We start from the raw sequence: 14,267 nt of genomic DNA on the forward strand, positions 1-14,267 counted from the left end.
CCTAGCCTCTCGCAGAGTCCACAAAGGATCCTGCCAGGCACCCTTTCGTCTTGTCAAGCGTGGTCAAGAATTCCCAGCCCGTCCTAGCTGCTCAAGGAGATTGTCCACCGCTGGCACTGTATAGGCATTGAATTGGGAGACTTAATTAAGCTGCTAGAAGTCACTGCAAAACGTCCAAATCCTGTCAGGCTTAGGAAATGTTCACCACTAGACCAGGGACTATGACTTTCCTATAACACCTAGTTCCTGCATGCAGTTGATTTTCAGCCCCACTTAAGCTCTTTTTGGCTCTTCAGGAAGTCAGCGTCATTCACCACGACTACCCCAGGCTCAAATGTCAGTGTGCAATCAATGAGGTCCATCTAAGTTTCTCATTCACCATCTCCAGGACAGACAGGATAACCATTTCAGCTCCCATCGCCTGTTGTGCACAAATTGGGACCAAAGTAATTTCATGCAGTTACAAATGACAATAAAGTGCTTGAAGTTAAAGTGTGTTTTGTGATCAAAGAGTGAACTGCCTCCAGAGAGGGCTCGAATCTCTATCTTTCCACCATTTCAGCAGGCTTACAAGATATACCTGTTCACTATGCTGATGCCTGAGTTGTTTCACCAAAATAATTGATCTATAATTTCACCCTTAACTTCATTTGAGCCTGCCAATGGCTAGTAATTTGAAGTGAGAGGTGGGAATGAGGGCCGTGATGCAATCTCCCAGGTGGAATTCCCAAAGAGCCGCATCACGTCATAATAATAGGCCTGTGCAGCTTGGCTTTGCATGTGAGTTTTTAGATAGGCTGAATTTTAAAAATCGCTCCATAACTGCACAATATATTCTAGTATTGTTGTGGAGAAATTGCCTCCTCCTCCTGTTCTTTTTAGAATTTTAAATATGCCGGTGGGGTTGTTGTCCATATAACAATTCAAATGGTGAAAAATGCATAGAGGCTTGGGAGGACTTCCCCAAAAAAGGCAAATAAAATGAGTGAAAGGAGCCATCCCAGTTCCTCCCATCCACGCTGATCACCTTAAGAAGCATGTGTCAGGGGTCTGGTTAAACCATTCACTAGAACATCAGTTTCCAGGATGATATACCAAGGTCCTTAAATGCTTTACCTTGAGTAACTTGGCCATTTCCCTGAAACTTTCCAAAGTAAAGGGGTCCCCTGGTCTGTCAGACTTTTAGGATGCAGACACTCAAAGACCATCTACCAATACCCATGGGACAGCTTTGGGATATTGGTTACATAATTGACAACCACCAATATATACTCTATGCCTTCTATGCAGGGTTATTCTATGGGTCTTACTAAATCAACCCCACACGGGATAACAATAAGAGGAATGGGAACCAGAGGAGCCCAGTTCTCCTAGGAATTTAATGCAGTTGACACTCTTGACAGTGTGCAAATGCATTGGAACCCTCCTCATTAATCCCCAGCCACAATAAAACTCAAGCTTAATATGTCAAAGATTTCCAGACTCCAGAAGGTGGATTTGTGGCAGTTCACAGACCTATTGTCAGAAGGACTACGACCAAATAAATACAATGACCGAACTGCCCCTCTGCTCTTCTATCCAATACAGAAGGTCATTATTCAAGACAAAGTGTGGGCCATGATGATTGTGTTTTGCCATTAACCAGAACCAATGCATTTTTACAAACTTAAGGGAATCATTATTCTATTGCTCCTGTTTAAAGGACGCTTGATTTGTATATAAAAATTAAAATGTAAAAGAGAGAGAGGTTCATCATCCCAGGAATTGCCACGCCACACTGCGGCTACATGTTCTTTTCAGCCGTGGTTGTGTACAAGGCAGGCTGAGGATGTACTTTCTCCATTCATTACTAGGCCTAGAATTTTAGGAGGGGTTTGGTTGTATTGCTTTACTGTTAGACCAGCACCCCAGTATCACTGGAAATGGAGGATTCTTTATGACCACTCACTATAAGTTCTTTCAGCAACCCTTTGTAACTGATGAAAAATGAGGTGTACCTGTAACCAGTAGGTTTCTGGGCGGAAGCACTGCCCACACTGGCCTTACCTTTAAATCCACAATGTCACGGCAACACAACTCAGAAAGCAACAATTCCTGAAGCTTACGGTAAAAAGCCTGGTAATAAGGAGTGGTGATATGATTTGATCGACATGACATGCCCAAAAAGTACATGTGTAATGGCGGGACTTTAGCTACATGTAGCCTCTGTTGCACCCTATGCAAACTGTGTTTCTGACTACATTCAGGAAAAAAAAAAAGAGCCCTTTCAAGCACTTCAATGGAAGAAAGACTTTCAGGAGACTGAGGTCATAGTGCTTTATGAAAACCGTTTCTGGACAAAGGCAGAACCCTAACAGTTGAGGGAGCTTCTCCACCTTGCAGCTAAAATCACTCAGTACACATGTACTTTGTGAGCATGCCTGAAGTTCTCGCTCAAACAGAGGAAGCTCTGCAGGCTATTTATAACTCTTTTACGCCAGGAAATATAGAAGTGCAAATATAACATTTGATCTGGCTTTATTCAGTATAAGTACATTTAAATGTTTTTTGTATAAAGACCCATCAGCTGGGAAACATAATAACAACTGACTTTGCACGATAGCTTGACAAGCTCTGTAAGTCAGCGGCTTTGCTCTTCATTGAAGGACAGGTGCGGGGCAGACTAACTGGCAGGACACACTGACCTGCTGCCGTGCATCCAAACGATGCCTGCGTGCAGCTGGGCGCGGTTCTTATATGAGCCCATATTTGAAGGGAAGGCTTCTGTTCTTTTTCCATGCAGAACCTCATCCTATTCCGAGTTCACCTCTGTTATAAAGTACCTTTTATTTGAAAACAGAAGCAGTGTCAGACCAGGTGAGCGGAACGTATCAAGAGAAAAAGAAAAAACACTCACCCTTTATAAGTACCCATACCTTTACACCGCTGTTAGACTCAAATATAATGTATGTTTTTATTGCATTATTGGTAAATAATAAGAGGGAGATCAATACCAAAATGTTTATTTTGAGATACAGCAGGGCTAAAACCCTCGAACCTATTGATTGATGAGTCAGCGTTCTTTACCGCTGTACTTACCAAAGTGGATCGGTGATAACAAAAGTACAATAACCCAATCTTATTTTTCTCTTCAGTTATAGTCTTGAATAAAACCACACTTGTTATGTTATTTGTACCTTTTGGGGAAAGTGCTTATTGAATATTTTGTCTTCGCCTCACACATTATACACTTCCATGTCAAAAATTTTGTCGTTAGGTACTAAAAACATGAAAAAGTTTGCCTTTTAGGTATGTATTCAACATTTCTCCTCATCTTACACTTACTTAGATTTTGTAGACACTGAACACACATTAAATGCATGTGTTTCGCATAATGATTTGCCCTTATATAGCTCCAGGTACATCACTCCCAGATAAACAAGGCTTGAGCTAGAGAGCTTTTGCCCTTCCTGAGGCAGTGGAGGGATGGAATAGGCAGACTGCTTATGTTGGCTCCATTACATTTACAACACAAAAGACTCTGATGGAGGAGGTGCAAATGAATTTAAGGTGGGCCAGGATTACAATGTTTTTCATAGGCTTTGGTAATTCTAGTGTTAAAATGTAATCCTGGATTATAAATTTTTGTTGGTTTCTGGGATTCTAGGGTTAATAAGAAAGCACAGGCAACTTGTTCTACTTACCTGGTCAGGCATCGCTTATATCAGGCTTTAGCTACCACTGCCCCCTAAAAAACAAGCACCTGAGTGAAACTCCACTCTTGACACATCTTCCGCTGTTCTGGGGAATTACCATATTCTATAGGAACTCTGCCTTTAGGAGGTCATAGTTAGCAGCATTCTCCTTCTGAGACATCATAATAAATCTCTCTCTCAGCGCCACCCCCTAGAAACATGCTGCTATAAGTAGCCCATTTCACATGCTTCCACGCTAGTGGCTATCTGTTCAAAAAAAATCCAGGAACTAAGACTCTGATATGATTGCCATCTTTACAAGAGATAATACCTGAATGGAGCTGTGCCTTGTCTGACAGCAACATGCACCTCATATTCAGGTGCTCTTGTGGGCCATGCTTCTTCCAGCACCTGGACCCTTTTTATGGACTGGAGCCCACTGCCATGGCTGTCACACTGGCTCTCTTAGGTCCCGTTCCTGGCTTATATTCCTTGAGAAAATCATGCTTCACTGCATCACTGTAAATAAAACACAAACATTAGAAAAGGTTTGGGGTAGCCACCCCATTTACTTGAAGATTCTGATAAAATTAAGGCAAAAACTGTGTTACGACATGGGCCCAGAAACCTAACTGTCCTAATGGCAGAAAGATAGCGTTTTTATTGTTGGTTAAAAGAAATTAAGTCACTTAGACTGGAACCGGAAGTGATGTCACTGGGGCCAGAACTGGAAGGAATGCTAATGGCCCCGGTGGATTTCCCTCAGGTGGTTTGCAGGAGAAAGAGAGAGAAAAGTGGTTAGTACACACTGCCACCACCTTGGTCCTGCATGGAATTACCATCCTTCAAGCCCTTAGAAGGTCACCGAATATATACATATTTATATACAAATAATATACAGTGCTCTGTGAAAGATTCAGATCCCTTCATTTTAAACACATTCGTTGTAGCATTATGCCAAAATCACAAAATAAAATTTTCCCCTCATTAAGCAAAATGCAATCACTCAGAATGATAAAGTGAAACCAAGACTTTAGGAAATTTTTTGAAAATGTTGTTTAAAATGGGATGCAAGACTCATAAAAGGTTTGGGCCAGCCACCTGTATAATAATATTCCCTGGCTGCAAATGGGTAAATTGGCTAGCACTGATGTGCTCAGAATGGAGTCCAAACCAGAACTGATTAGTTAGTTAACATGGTGGCTAAAAAGGCCAGAAAAGGAAAATGAGGCTGAGGCGAAAGTGGAAGGGTTTTCCATAGGTTCCACCCAGACATGATGTCATCAAAAAGGGCCAGAACAGGAAGTCTCTTCGGTCAAGTGCGGGTTTTTCGACCGGAAGTGACGCCATTCAAGGGTCCGAAACCTGGAACTTTTAAGGCCATTAGGCCTAGGTGGAATTTCCCCGTGAATGGTCTGCAGGAAAGTGAGAAAAAGGTCAGTGCACTCCGCCACCCTCTGGTCTGGTGTGAATTTCCTTAGACTCCTTTTAGGCTGCCTCCTACGCATTACGTGGCTCTACAAGGCCCACCTCAGCCGTGAAACCCATCAGGTCGGGCATACCTGACCTGGAGGTTGTGAACACAAGAAACAGCATCGGTAAGTTGGCATGAAGAGAACTAAGACGCATGGACGAGTGAAAACCTGTAAGGTTGGTAGACCCATGGGTTTGTCTCCTTGTGTAAGGCCATTCCACTGTAACAGTTGTGGGGAACAGCCCAACACAGACAGGCAGACATCATTGTAAGTCACTCCAATACACATTTCTTCCTCTGGTTTGCCTCCACTCCTCCCCTCCCCGAAGCTCTGTCTTTCTTTCTCCCGACTCCAGCAATCGAATGGAGGGAGGCTGCCCTTTTATACACACCCGGACGGACCCAGGTGCCTCCCATAACCTTTTGGCCGCCCTCCCAGGTGTGACGGAAGTGTTAGCTATGCACCCGAAGCACTCCGGTGTCCCTGGTCTTCCCCCAACACCTCCGGTAGATGGAAGTGCTGGAGGGGCCAGGGCTCCTCAGGGCATCTGGGCGCTCCCGGTGGTGTCCACGGCCCCACAGGGTTGAGCTCCTAAGCTCTGGTTCCCATGGTCCCCAAAGCCACCAGGGTGGGGGCCCTTGTGGTCTGGAGGAGACATAAGCCCTCCTCCAACTTCTCTTAGGAACCAGGCTATCACCTCAGTTGCTGCCACACAGCCCGGCCCTCAAATAATCACCTGAGACCCATAAGTCAATGGTCTGGCCCCACAAGGGCAGATCTCTCTCAATAAGAGGGTCCTACTTCAGTCCAGGGTCCAGTCCTGCAACAACAAGCAGAAACAGGAACAGAGGACGCTGCCTGGACAACACCACCTGGCATCCCCAGCCACGCGACAGGCAGCGCCCGAATCGGGCCACCCTGATTTGCCTCCCTCATCACCTCCCCTCCGTGCCCCCTAGTTGGGACACCAGACGGGACTGTTTACCCCTGTCACCTCAGCCACTTCAGGGTTTTCCTCTGCCTCCACAGAGGGCGCTCTTCTCTGGACATGAGCATCCTGCCTCACGCCCCGCCCTTATTGAGTGGAACCGGGCTTGTTCCCTTTGGATTCCTCCTCCTTCTGGGACAATCGTATCAGTTTGGGTCTCCCTTTATGGGAGAGGTATAGACCATCCCATTCGCTTAGGTACTAAATATGGCCTTAACCTTGCAGAGTCCTTAAAGAACCTGTCAATACCTCTTTGTCACGCCAGGTGTGGTCAGGTTATTTAGGGCCTGTCCTAGACTCTCGAGGAGGTCGCCCAGTCGTGATATATATTGATAGCATCAAATTGGGAGACTTGATTAATTTCATGGAAGTCATTGCAAAACCTTCAACTTCCATCAGGCTTATTGACCAAGATTGACGGGCTGACCAGGGACTAAAACTTTCCTATCACTCCTAGTTTCAGCATGCTTGGTCTCAAGCTAAATTTCATCTCTTTATGCTTCAGGAAGACAATAGGACGTTGCCAAACTATAACCCTGGGTTCTGCTCTATGTCGCAAGGTACAATTAGAGAGGTCTTCCAGATTTTTCACTTAATATCTCTGAATGGACAGGATGACTGATTCCAGCTCCACTATTGCCTAGATCTTAAATTCTGGCCAATGTTAAGGTTCTCTCCTTGTGAGCAAAGAGAACAGACTGGCCAGAGGAGGAATCAGGATCCCTGTCCTCCATGTTTTCAGTAAGTTCACATGATAAAACATGCTCGCCAGTTGATGATTGGGCTGTTTCACCAAACAGTCGACAAAGTCCTTTCCTCTCCTTACCAGGCGGTACTTGCCAATGGGCAAGTAATTTTGAATGTAGGTACTAGACCATAACTCGATCCCCCAGGTGGAATTCCCCAGAGACGGTCTCGGCCATAATATCGACCTGTGCTGCTTGCACTTCTTCAATGCGACAAGCCAGTATGTATAACAAATTTTTTCCAAATCTGTCGTGATAACTGCTAACATATTCTGTTTGTGGAGGGAAGAGACTCTTTTTCCCACCCTTCTTTTAAAATATCCAATATGCCTCTGGGTTGTCGCCTTCCGTATACAACAAAAGGTGAGAAACCACATAGAGGCTTGTGGGACTTCCCATATGTAAAAAGAATGAGTTGGAGAGCTGGTCCCAGTTGCTCCCATCCTGACTACTCATGTAAGCATCTGTTTGAGAGTCTGATTAAACCTCTCTAAGTGAGTCAGGCGGTTTGAGGATCTATACACCGTGGTTTTAGATGCTTAATTTTAAGTAATTTTGGTTGTGTCCCTTGGTCTGTCAGACCTCTTAGGGATGCTGAATCGCACAAAGATGCCTGCCACCCCCATTCAATGGTTTTAGAAGTAGCTGAGTGCAAGGAACAGCTTCTGGATACCATAATATACTTAGGACCACAAATATATTTGTGTCCACTGGCTGAGGGCTCTAGGGTTCCACTAAGTCAACCCTGATTCTCTCAAACGGACATCAATCAGGGGAAGGGGGAACGAGAGGAGTATGGTCTTTCCTAGGAATTTGTTGCATTTGACACTCTGGGCAAGACATGCAAAAGTGACTTAACCTCCTCATTAATTCCCAGCCACAAAATCGGAGCTTAATTTTCCAAAGTTTTTTCGTGCCCAAATGCCTCCTAGGAGATGTGTAAGTACGTGTTATTCACAGACATGCTGCTGGAAGGTTTGGGGAACTAGCAGCAACTTCTGCATCTCCCTATGCTCTGCTACCCATACAACAACAGGATCATTCTCTAAAACAAAGGACCCTGTGGCATGGGTTGATGAGTGCACAGGCAATTGGACAAGAGCAACGTATTTTTTGAGAATCTAACAGAATCAAGTATTCCACTGTTCCCTTTAAAAGGAAGCCGGGTTTCTCTTCTAAATCAGGGTCTCAACACGAAAGCACGCTAACTACTAGCTCATAACCCTTTTCCAAGTAGGCTCGTATGGCTAATGAATCATACATAAATTAGAAAAACTTTCCTTAGTTAAATTAGAGTGTGGGTGATCTTTCCAAAAATCATATCGACCACAATTTGAAATGCAATCTTATATTTTCTGGGCCGTGGTATTACACTTAAGAGAATATCCGACTCAAACTCATCAAGACCTAAGTAACAGTTTATTTTAAATATCAAAAAGAAGTTGAATTCAATTGTTTCATTTGCTAGTTAAAAGGAGTTAAGAAAACACGCCTTGAAACTGACAAATGACGTGAAGGCCCTCCCTCGCTTGCTGCGTGTTTCCTCAGAAATAAATGGAAATAAGTCGGTACTTCACAAGCAAACTATGATACTTAGCAAAATGAGAGGAGTCGCAAAATCAACTGGAATGTTCAAGCAAATTATAGAAAAAACCAATCTTAAATCTGTTAAATAGTTCTCTCAGTGAAAGTAGACAGACATACTGACAGACAGGCTGCCGATCTTAAATATTATATATATTAGTAAACCTTCTTCAAAAATAATGTGCAGTTGTCTCCAGCATTTCGTGGAGCATAGTAGAAACAGATAACTATAAGAATCCTACCAGCAGCTTCTAAAAATGCTCGCTTTGCTTGGGTCTACATACCTCTGTGAGTTCGCTCTTTCTGACATGAATGTTGCGATATCAAAGTTCAGAACAAGACTGACAGATGAACATTTAAATGACCTCCATAAGAGTGAACTCTGGCGGGCTACACCACCATACACCTCTTGCTGATCCATCCAGTGCCAGTCATCTGATTAGCTAAAAACACATCACAATAATGCAACTGACATATGAATACTCTTATGAAGTGAAACAGCATGTGTAACAAAATGATAAATGAATAAGTAATATCTGTGTATTTGTAATTGCATTGTTTTGTTTTGACAGCATCTTATGTTTTAATTCAGTAGTAATGATACACAAGAAAAATGCATACAGACATACAAAATGCACTTGGCAGGTGAATTAAATTTGATGTTTTAATGCAAAATGTGAGTTGGTGTGGACACCAAATATTTTGTAAATAAATTGTGAAAACAAGCTAGGTCAGTTTGTTTGGGTTGAAATAAGTTAAGTGAGAATAAATGTTAGAAAAAATGAGTAGCTCTTGGCCATTTTGATTTTGTAAAAGTAGCTGCTCAGGGGAAAAAGGTTGAGACCCTTGCTCTAAATCTAAAGTGTAAATGTCACTGTTCTCAGCTATTGATCTGCCAGTTAAGTATCTATATGGCTGCACCGCTCTTAGCTGTTTTGGTGTTAATGAAATTAACAAAGCAGTAGTGCAGTAGGGGAGGCAACCATGAGATGGCCCCCAAAACAGGAATGGTTTAACAGGTGGAGGCCACTGATATTTTCCTCCTCATCTTTTCTGACTGTTTTTCTACCAGGCTGCATTTGGCTATGGTCAGTGTCACTACTGGCAGTATAAGCCGATACCTGACCCTACAGATAAGTTGAAGTAGTAGCCAGGTAGTCCAAATCTCTCCAGAATGGCACATCAATACATGCTATTGCCAGAAGGTTTGTTGTGTCTCCCAGCACAGTCCTTTTCAAGGGCATGGAGAAGATTCCAGGAGACAGGCAGTTATCTAGAGAGCTGACAGGGCCGTAGCTGGTCCTTAACTCACAGGACTGGATATATCTTCCTGCAAGGAGAAGCAGGATGAGCACTGCCAGAGCTATACAAAATGACCTCCAGCAGGTGTGAATGTCTCTGACCAAACAATCAGATACAGACTTCATGAGGGTGGCTTGAGGGCCCAACATCCTAGTGGGCCCTGTGCTCACTGCCCAGCACACCGGAGCTTGATTGGCATTTGCCAGAATACCAGGAATTGGCTGGTCCACCACTGGTGCCCTGTGCTTATAGATGAGAGCAGGTTCACCCTTGAGCACCTATGACAGACATAAAAAGGGTATGCAGGCCAGCGATACTGTTATACCGCCTGCAAATATTGTTCAGCATGACTGGTTCTGTGGTGGGTGAGTGATGGTCTGGAAGAGGCATATCCAATGGAGGGACGACAGACCCTACAGGCTAGACAATTGCACCTCTCTGCCATAAGGTATCGGATGAAATCCTTGACCCATTAAGTTTGCACCTTAGCGTTAGTGCACTAAATCCAGAGTTCCTCCCTGGTGCTCTTCTTTTAATAAGGAGACTCAAACCGCCAGCTGGCCCAGAGTGACAGGAGGAATCCGAGGTGAGTGCCGGTTCCTCCGCCGATAGGATGGGATCGGTGCTGGGTGCACACGCCTTCAGGTGCTACGCCCGCGTAGGGCAGAGAACCCCTTGAGGTCAGCGCCGTGAGAGGAAAGGAGTGCAGGCGTTCCGCCTTTGTTACAATGACAGGAGGGACACGAACCCGGAGGTGCCGAACAGGCAAGCGCCGGGTGCCGGATGGAGGGGGACGCCGCTGTGGTACAGAGGGACGCCAGGAAGCTGGCAAGTTCAGGGCAGCTGGGTTCTGCCCCTTTGTTTTGCCTGTTTCAGGCCGACACCGGACAAGCAGCAGTAGGACCTTACCTCGCTGGGAACCTGCCCCTGTGAGACAGGCCCTGCTGGAAAGACTCTCGCTGGCATGCCGCCACGCTGAGGAGGCTACGTAGGAGCCGAAAGTGGCTCCAAACCAGCAAACCCTGGAGGGGTGCCAAGGAGGGGCCCCGGGGTACCGGGAGCAAGAGAGGGGGGGAGCGCAGCCTGTGTGGAGTATGAGGACACCAAGTGGTGGTGTCCAGGTGGCTTCTCCCGCTCATCCCTGCTGGGAGAACAGGGCTGACTCGGCTGCCCAGGTGAGTAGGACCCGCTTAGGTAGCTGACTGGACGCAGGCGTTCCTCCCCAGTGGCCTTGCTGGCTGTGGGCACTGGTGCAGGGATGCGCCAGGCACCCACCCGCCGGGACACCTTTGAGGGACCGGAAGAGTGGCCTACACCCGCCTCTGGAACACGTGGGGCCGCCATCCCAGTTGCTTAAACACGTAGAGGCCAGCCACCCCCGTAGGGGACCCGTGGTCACGCCAGGGACGTTCTAATGCCTTGGGGGAACTTGGACTCCCTGCCTCCTACACCAGGAAGTGCTGGGGGGAAGAGGAGAAGGGACACCCGGAGAACTTCCGGGAGAACAGCCAGCACTTAAGCCACACTGGGGCGGTCCAGGGAGGAGTGCTTCTGCAGCCACCTGGAGCCCATCCGGGATGAAATAAAAGGGGTCATTTCCTTCATTCCCGAGGCTGGAGTCGGGTGGAAGCAGGACAAAGCAGGAGAGAGTGGAGGCGGCCTAGCAGGAAAGGCATTGGTGTGGGCCAGGACTGTGTGGGGGTTCGTGTGTGTGTACTTGAAATTATTGTATATAGTGTTGTAAATAAACGCGGTGGTGGTGTTTAACAACATGTCTGCCTGTCTGTGCCAGGGTCAAGGCCCACACAGTTCATATATATTAAATAGCAAGGGTCCTCGATTCATGCTGCTTCTTGTCATAATTATTTTTTTCTGCTAAAAATATTTTGCAAGAAGCCTAAAAGTAAAATAATAATAAAATAAAATAGAAAACATATATGATAATATCCATCCATCCATTTTCTAACCTCATGAACTGAACACAGGTCAATGGGAACTAAGGAGCCAATCCCAGCCAACACACAGGGAACAAGGCAGGAACCAATCCTGGGCAGGGTGCCAAACCCACCGCAGGACACACACACAAACACACCAAGGCCAATTTAGAATCACCAATCCACCTTAACCTGCATGTCTTTGATTGTGGGAGGAAACCGAGCCAGAGGAAACCTACTATATCATCGTGGAGAACATGCAAACTCCTACTAAGGAGTATATATATGGATTTTAAAATAATTTTATATACAGTAGTACCAAATTCATTCACTTCATGACGTTTGTATGACATTCTTGATTAAATATGCTCAGTGAACCTAAATAAATAAATCCCTTTGTTTCCCGCTGACACACATCCATCCCTGCCTCTTAAATTCATTCCACGCTCCTGAGCCGATATCTGCTATCAATCGGGCAGTATATTATAAAGGAAGGGTTTTATTAATATAATATCACAAAACGTTAAGCGACATTCTACTTTTCCGTTGTTCACATTTTTAAGGGCAGAATCCATTTTACTGAATAAACTTTACCGCAGAATGCGGAGCGCGGGGGTTATACGCCTTTTAAGAGAATTTATTGTGAACTTCCTCCTGCGTAACAGGAAGCTACAGACGCTAAGAAGTGAACTGAAAGCTTTAGAAGCGCTTCCTTTACCACAAAAACAACTGAAGTTGTGGATGTGTTGTTTTGCTTTGAATAAATGTCCAGCAAAAAGTCGTGCTTATGAGATACGGCATAAGTATGAGAGAAGGGTGACGAAGAAGAAGGCGGCAGTGCGGTATAGCTAAACATCGCCTTATATAGATGCAGTTTGCGTTCAGTTTGTTACGAACACGGGTAGCTACTTTTAAGTCAAAAATGTAAAACAATGAGATTGTGCGTGTTTGGTGAGAACGAGGAGGTTAACTGACGGAGGGTATCTATCAAACATGTCAACTGACGAACCGTTGCCATTATTATGGAAGATAAAACATACAATGTGAGCAAAAGCAAACTGATTGAGAACAGCGATTATTTTCGTGCTTTGTTCAGTTCTGGCATGCGGGACCAAAAGAAAACCGTGTCCAGCCACAGGGGCCTGAGTGCTCACGGCCTGAGCTGGTCCTCCGCTTCATCAACACCTCCCAAGTTCACGTCGATAACGATAACCTGGAAGAATCCAGGCTGCAAACTTCCCGCAGGTAACAGCCATCTATAAGTTGCTACTTTCCGAGATTTGCCATGGCACCCTGCTTAGAGCTGTACTATCTGGCCGACCTCTATGGCCTTGTTGGATTCCAGGACAGCCTGTCTCTACATTCATGGCTTGCTATTACCATGTAATGCTGGAGGGGAGGGAGGAGTTCAGGTGTTTGCCAGCCGCATTTGGGCAACAAGTGAAGGATCTACGGATGAAAGGTAGAGCCACCTTGATGGCATTTTGGAGACTTCAGTGGCATATCTCAGGATTCACTGCTGTCAATGCTGAGGTATGAGGAGGTCGCTCAACGGTGGCTTCCTTTTGATTGCAACTTTCCTGCAGATATGGTCACGTCAGGATAGATCAGCCGTCTTGGACAACTATTTCTTTATAGTTGGGGCTATAGGATGAATCCAGTCAGGAAATTTCTGCAGCTCATTGTTACAACCCCAGTCAAAATGAATGGATCCAGATTGCATTCCTAAACCAGAAAAAGGTATTTTTAGTTCACAAAAAAATACATTTAAATGCCTTTTTGTGTTCCGTCGCTAAGAGCTTCATTTCACCAGTTTGTTTTTTGTTGCACAGAACCAGAATTCATAGTGTTTATGTGAATCCACACCACTATTTTAATATTAGTATTTATTATTATTCATTAAACCCCTGCTTCACATTTTGCATACAAAAGGGACTGCATCACTATTAAGCCATATAAGTTGTCATTCTGGTATTCATTGTGTCATAGCTGATGTCTCTGGAAATTTAAACTTAAAAAAGTCAGTGGCAGTAAACAAGATTTTAATCTCCAAGCCACAATGTATTCTGTGGTTTCATTGAATATTGAAGGTATTAATAAGTTTATGATAACATGGAACTAAGTTAGGATTACTTCATTTGTGCTTTCAGCCAAGTGATCTTGAAAACCTCTATCATGGCACAACACTCCCAGGCACTAATATGTTCAGTTCTTACAACTGTCTTCTTGAGAATACATTATTATAGTCTCCTTCCTCTCATCTTAATGTTCTCTTTCTTTCTCTCTCCTCATGGCATAAAACACATTTCCTCATAGATATAATATTATCTTTACTTTAGCATTTGCATGTTTTTAATTTGCTATTATACTCCATTTTGACTTTATGTAGAGCAACATTATTTATACAGCAGTAAATTCAAATTTTGCAATAAAGTTAACTGCGGAATCTTTTTAGCACGCTCTTCTTTTTCCAAAAGAATTCTTGCTTCTGACTAATCCCTCCCATGCAGATAAGCTTTATCTAAATACCTAATTTGCTTCTTTTCACTGTTCAGTCCATATTC

At 44.6% G+C, this 14,267-nt stretch overlaps 1 pseudogene; it reads left to right on the forward strand.

The window, feature by feature from the left end:
* Positions 1-296: 296 nt before the first annotated feature.
* LOC120520644 lies at positions 297-13,443 on the forward strand (annotated as a pseudogene).
* The last annotated feature ends 824 nt before the right edge of the window (positions 13,444-14,267 follow it).

The sequence above is a fragment of the Polypterus senegalus genome, unplaced genomic scaffold (genome assembly GCF_016835505.1).
Source record: "Polypterus senegalus isolate Bchr_013 unplaced genomic scaffold, ASM1683550v1 scaffold_2805, whole genome shotgun sequence".
Classification (NCBI taxonomy): Eukaryota; Metazoa; Chordata; class Cladistia; order Polypteriformes; family Polypteridae; genus Polypterus; species Polypterus senegalus.